The sequence below is a fragment of the Aulonocara stuartgranti genome (assembly GCF_965226115.1).
Source record: "Aulonocara stuartgranti genome assembly, chromosome: 23".
Classification (NCBI taxonomy): Eukaryota; Metazoa; Chordata; class Actinopteri; order Cichliformes; family Cichlidae; genus Aulonocara; species Aulonocara stuartgranti.
In genome coordinates, this window is record NC_138958.1 from 19,014,591 (window position 1) to 19,020,553 (window position 5,963).

At 45.3% G+C, this 5,963-nt stretch overlaps 1 long non-coding RNA gene across 1 annotated transcript; it reads right to left on the reverse strand.

The window, feature by feature from the left end:
* Positions 1-1,690: 1,690 nt before the first annotated feature.
* LOC309700830 lies at positions 1,691-2,766 on the reverse strand. Its single transcript, XR_014274773.1, has 3 exons — positions 2,421-2,766; positions 2,223-2,334; positions 1,691-2,142 (listed from the first exon to the last, which is right to left on the reverse strand). It is a non-coding gene; the product is annotated as an uncharacterized lncRNA (long non-coding RNA).
* Between the last annotated feature and the right edge of the window lie 3,197 nt (positions 2,767-5,963).

Consider the following 5,963-nt stretch of genomic DNA (forward strand, 5'->3'; position numbering starts at 1 on the left):
AAAAAGGAAAGGCTATGAATAAGATAGGAAATAAATATGAAAAATTAAAAAGGGTAAATTTAACTAGGAAGGAATAAAATATAAATTAAGGTTAAAAATGAAATAACTGTACAACACAAATTAGAATGAAGGGTAAATTTAACTGGGAAGAATAAGATAAAGATAAATATATAAATTAAAGTTGAAAATAAAATAACTGTACAACAAAATACACAATATAGAACTATATAAGAATGTATGAAGAAATCTAAATATAAATAAATATATACACAATAACAGCAGCTGTACAAGTATTAACCGGAAATGAAGAATATAGTGACCAGTGTTGTGCAAAACCAAAGTCCAGAAAGTCCAGTGTGTGTGTAAGAACCATATGTGTGGGTCAGTACTGTGTGGTGGTGTGATTGAGAGACCGTATCGCCTGCGGGAAGAAGCTCCTCCTCAGTCTCTCTGTGTTGGTCTTCAGGGAGCGGAATCGCTTTCCTGACCTCAACAGAGAGAACAGTCTGTTGTTGGGATGGCTGAGGTCCTTCACGATCTTCCTGGCCTTGGTCCAGCACCGCCTGCTGTAGATTGAGTGCAGGTCAGGGAGCTCGGAGCGGATGGTGCGCTCAGCTGACCGCACAACCCTCTGTAGAGCTCGTCTGTCCTGCATGGTGCTGTTCCCGAACCAGGTTAAGATGTTTCCCGCCAGGATGCTCTCTATGGTGCACGAGTAAAAGTTCCTGAGCACCTTGGAGGGCAGTTGGAAGTCTCTCAAGCGTCTGAGGTGGTAGAGACGCTGTCGGGCCTTTTTCACCACGGTGTTGATGTGACAGGACCATGACAGGTCCTGCGTGATGTGAACTCCGAGGTATTTGAAGCTGTCCACTCTCTCCACTGGGCACTCGTTGATGACGGGGGTCTGGTAGTTCCTCTCCTGCTTAGTGCTGAAGTCCACTATCAGCTCCTTTGTCTTACTGACGTTTAGAAGGAGGTTGTTCCTCTGGCACCAGTTCTCCAGATTCCTAATCTCCTTCAGGTAGGCCGTCTCGTTGTTATCAGAGATCAGGCCCACCACGACGGTGTCGTCAGCAAACTTGATGATGGTGGTGGAGCTGGTAGTGGCCACACAGTCATATGTGTACAAAGAGTACAGCAGGGGGCTCAGAACACACCCCTGGGGGGCTCCAGTGCTGAGAGTGGTGGAGGCTGAGACATGTCCGCCCATCCTTACTGCCTGTGGTCTGCCAGTTAGGAAGTTGGAGATCCACTGACACATAGATGAGCTGAGTCCCAGATGCTCCAGCTTGGTGGTGAGTGTGGAGGGAATTATGGTGTTAAATGCAGAGCTGTAGTCTATGAAGAGCATTTTAACATAATTCCCCCTTCTAGTGTCCAAGTGAGTGAGTGATGTGTGGAGGAGATGAGAGATGGCATCGTCTGTGGAACGATTTGGACGGTAAGCGAACTGTAGTGGGTCCAGTGTGTCTGGTAGTGAAGAAATGATGAAGTCTCTGACCAGGCGTTCAAAGCACTTCATCACTACTGAGGTGAGGGCTACAGGGCGATAGTCATTGAGAGAAGCAGGGTGGGGTTTCTTCGGGACAGGAACAATGATGGACTCTTTGAAGCATGTGGGGATCACCGACTGAGATAAACAGAGACACTTTATGAGGTTTACATCTTGTAATACTTTGTGTACAGGAAATACAGGCGACCAATAAAGCCAGTTGAACAAAAAATCTGTTTATTCTTCTTTCAACATGTTGAGGTGATGGGTCAAAAGAAATGATTGTGACATATGGTGTCTCTGACTGCGCTTCCATCTTGTATGTCCGTGCGAGGGTCAGGATGTTCATGGTTTGGATCACTGCTGATGTTTGGTTCAGAAGGACAGTGTTCTCCTCTAATTGTGGCAATGTTGTGAAGAATCACACATGCCACAATAATGTCACATGCCCTTTCTGGGGTGACCCTGAGTCTTTGCAGGCACTGGAACCGGGCCTTAAGCATTCCGATAGTCATTTCAAGTCATTTCAGTCCTGCAATTAGCCAGATTATATCGCTGCTGTGGGCCCGGTTCAGGGTCAGGGTAAGGGGTAAGCAAATAGGGTAAACATGGATACCCCCTATCACCAAGCAAGTAGCCAGTGAACTCTCCTAAGACAGAAGGATACACTTCAGTTCAAATGTCCCTGTAGCAATTGGTATTTATATATTTTAAAGTATTCTCAACTCACCATGTCCAAATTTTGTGCTCAGTGTACATTCACGGAATATTTGTGAGTCATGGACAGAGCCTGGCCACTTGGCTTCCACATTTGTGATAATGTTGGCAGCATCATATATGATCTTCACAGTGCAGAGAACACAAATTAGCATCCATTACTAATAATGAAATAATTTGTTAGTTTGACATGCTACAGGGAACTATGTACCTGTACATTAATGCTGTGGAAAGACTTCCTGTTCACATAGTCTCCTTCATTTACTGAAGGAGCAATGATTGGAATGTGAGTGCCATCTGTACAGCCAATCACGCCTGGGAACCGTGAAAATAAATGTAAAATTTAAGTAGTAGTTCAAATATCACCACATCATGAATTAAGTTTTGTTCATCCTGATACCTGCAATTTTGTGGCATCCCTCTTTGATGAATCTTGTGGGTCTATGACCGGGGAACACCACAAACGAGTGCAGGAGACGTTTCAGTGCAACTGTAACATTCCTGACTGCCCGACAGATGGTAGCCTTGGAAACGTGCTCAGCGTCACCAATATTGTACAGAAAGCTCGCGTTTGCAAAGAAACGGAATGCGGTACCAAGAATATGTACAGAACTGAGAGGATGTCCGCGATGTGTCACATGCGTAATATATGGCCTGAGGATGTTATCCAAATAACTTAGAGATTGTGCTGAGAAACGGTAACGTTCGCACAGAAAATCATCAGGAAATGATAAGATGTCCAAACGCGCTCTGATCACTCTCTCCCGGCGGTGAGCTCTGCGGAGTATTTGGGCTTCACGATCTACTGGCTCTTCAAGGAAGTGGCACGCCATGTCCGACACTTCCTACTGTCAGGTTTTCGACAAAGAGGCGGGGACAGTCAGGGTTAGTTGTAGTAAACCTGCTAGGGGGCAGGTTAGCTTCACGGAGTGTGTCGTCATAGTGACTCACTGAGGCTTCATCTGAACTCGCTTTGTGAAACCGAAAACCCAGAGTTTTCGTTAACTCAGGGTATACTTACTCAGTTTTTCCACTAAACTGGCTTCCTGAAATAGGGCCCTGGTCACTGGTCTCCCGGCAAACAGAGCCAGCCATTTGGGTACACCCAAAGCAACACAGTGGTCCAACCGTTTACCGTCACTTTAGCAGCAGGTACACCGTTGCCTCCATTGTTGTTCTTGTGTTGCAAACAGGTGATGTCACGCTGTTGAGGTAAAAAAGTGAATGGGCTTTGAAGAAGATGTGGCGAACAGGTTATATTCACTAGGATTTGCTTCTTAGTTAGGCAACTTATGGGTTTAGTCTGTTTTGTCCAATTTTTGGAAGGTGAATGGCTTCTTCCTGGAAACCTATCCCAGACTTGTAAGCAAGCCTTTCGGAGCACAGTTGTTTAGTACGTCCTGAAAACAGACGAGCCTAGCAGAGGATGGTTTCGATCCATCGACCTCTGGGTTATGGGCCCAGCACGCTTCCGCTGCGCCACTCTGCTCCACACGTACCACAAGACTAGCGCTGCTTAAAAGTGGGCCTTCAATAACATCTTGCATGAACAAACTGTGGGAATTCTGAAGGTGGACGGTACCCGTTTGAACACTGACTTTTATAAATCTTTGTCACCTCAGCGTTCAATGCTTCAAAGCTTCTTGGACTGCTTGTCAGGTCTCGTGTGCGGCCCAACAGATTTTAAGCTAGGGTCAGGAAAACCATTTCCTCTTTAGCTGCTAACTCGAATCACTGAGCTTATTGTGTGAGCCACTGAGTCGCATAGTCACGTAAACGCTTAGACGTGAAAACACTGACACTTGGTGTTGCGTATGTTTACTTCCTAAATAAACCCATGAACTCTCTTCAATGAACCTTATTTTACCTTTAGTTAACTAAAATCGACGTTCTGTTACACGAACACACTCTGCTGATGCACTTCGATGCTCTTAATACTTCCCGCTGATTGTCAATGGTAGTTCTTATCGGTAGAGATGTAATACCGTCTGTAATCACAAGCACCGACATTAGACATGAAATCTGAATGTATCCAACACAGCGGACACAGTGACATTGTCCACAGTGAAAAACTATCCTGGATATGATGAGCTTGCTTCAGAATGCCAAGCCCAGCTCTGAAGCTGCTTTTAGATTTCATTATCATTCAAAACTGTTTGTTTGCTCGGAATGAAAAACTTATACTTGATATTTGAATGTTTTTTTCTTTACAATAATTTTGTGAGTTTCTCTTTGGTGCAGTCTTTACTTCTTTCAACTATGTGTTTACATGTATCTCATGGCATTGCTCTCTGTATACCTGCAGCATGCGAGTGTTTTGTTTGCCATTTTTATTCAGTTCCATTTACAGAAGCCCTCTAATTCAGCTACTATTCACACCTATCCAATGTATTCACACCTGGTGCTTTCAGAAAACAATGGAACGTCCAGCTACCCGGGCCCCCTCCCCAGACGGTCAACACTTGCGGCTCCCCCATCACCTCTACCACTCAGTAAAGCTCACAAATTTCTCCATGTGCCTTCACACCTCTTTCCATACTTGAAAGGGATGTAAACAGACTCTCTAAGACACAGGACCCATGCAAAGCAGCTGGGCCAAATTCGGTGCCTCCATCCACCCTGAGGCACTGTGCTGATCAGTTGTCTACAGTGTTCACTGACACCATCAACAACTCACTGGAGACACGTCATGAGTCATGGACCTGAATTTCTGGACAGACGGACGAGTATGCCACAAGCAACTAAAAACCTCCTATTGGAAGGGAATCACAGGCTGCAGTCCCCTCACTCTCGGCTGACCTTGACGTGATTTGAACACGCAACCTTCTGATCTGGAGTCAGATGCGCTACCATTGCGCCACAAGGTCCCACAAACCTGCCCCTCTGCTCAAAACTTCTGAAAATCTCTGAGAAGCCAGACCATCTTTCCACACAAGCAATTTTTCTGCAACTGGAGGTTGTTCAACTTGTGAATGCAAAGAGGTTGTGCCAAAGACGCATGTCATTTCAGACCATGCATGTCAACATGCACACGTAGAATCTCTCTTTATACTTGAAAGGTTCTCCTCTTTGAGAAAAGAATACAAATCGAGGTTTGAAGTGCGCTTGCAGTAGTCAATCAAAGGCCTAATATAGTGTCTGTCATTCAGTGCTCACGCTCTGATGAGCTTTGCAAGCCAGCTAGACAAATTCTTAACAATGCATATTTGTTACTGATGCTTGTCAGAGAAAGACAAAGTCCTTGGACAGTGTCTAAAAATAAAAGACCTTCCTCTCACACACACCTAAAAAGTGATTGCTCAGAAGGGAGTGCTTTTGTACGTGATGATCTCCTGTCTCAAACACAAGCTGCTCTGGAGAGGCTCCTTGTGCCGTCTGCACCAAAATGCTATTCATGGGGGTAGGAGACCAGTGCTGTCAGCCTTGAATGAAATCTTACCTGACTAAACGACCTTACACTTCACACACAATGGTCTCTTCAACGACTGTTAATGGTATTTACCAGAGAAGTGACTTCTGACTAGGGAGTGTTCTGGCATGTGATGATCTCCAAAAGAACCAGCGCTGTTGGAGCAGGGAGCAGGCATCTCTCACCACAGGCCAAAAGGTGCAGGTGAAGTGGAGGAACTGTGATGGCCGAGAGGTTAAGGCGTTGGATTTGAAATCCAATGGGGGGTTCCCCGCGCAGGTTCAAACCCTGCTCACAGCGAAAATGCGTTACGGGTGCTTCTTTTTCTGCTAAGATAAGGTTGCA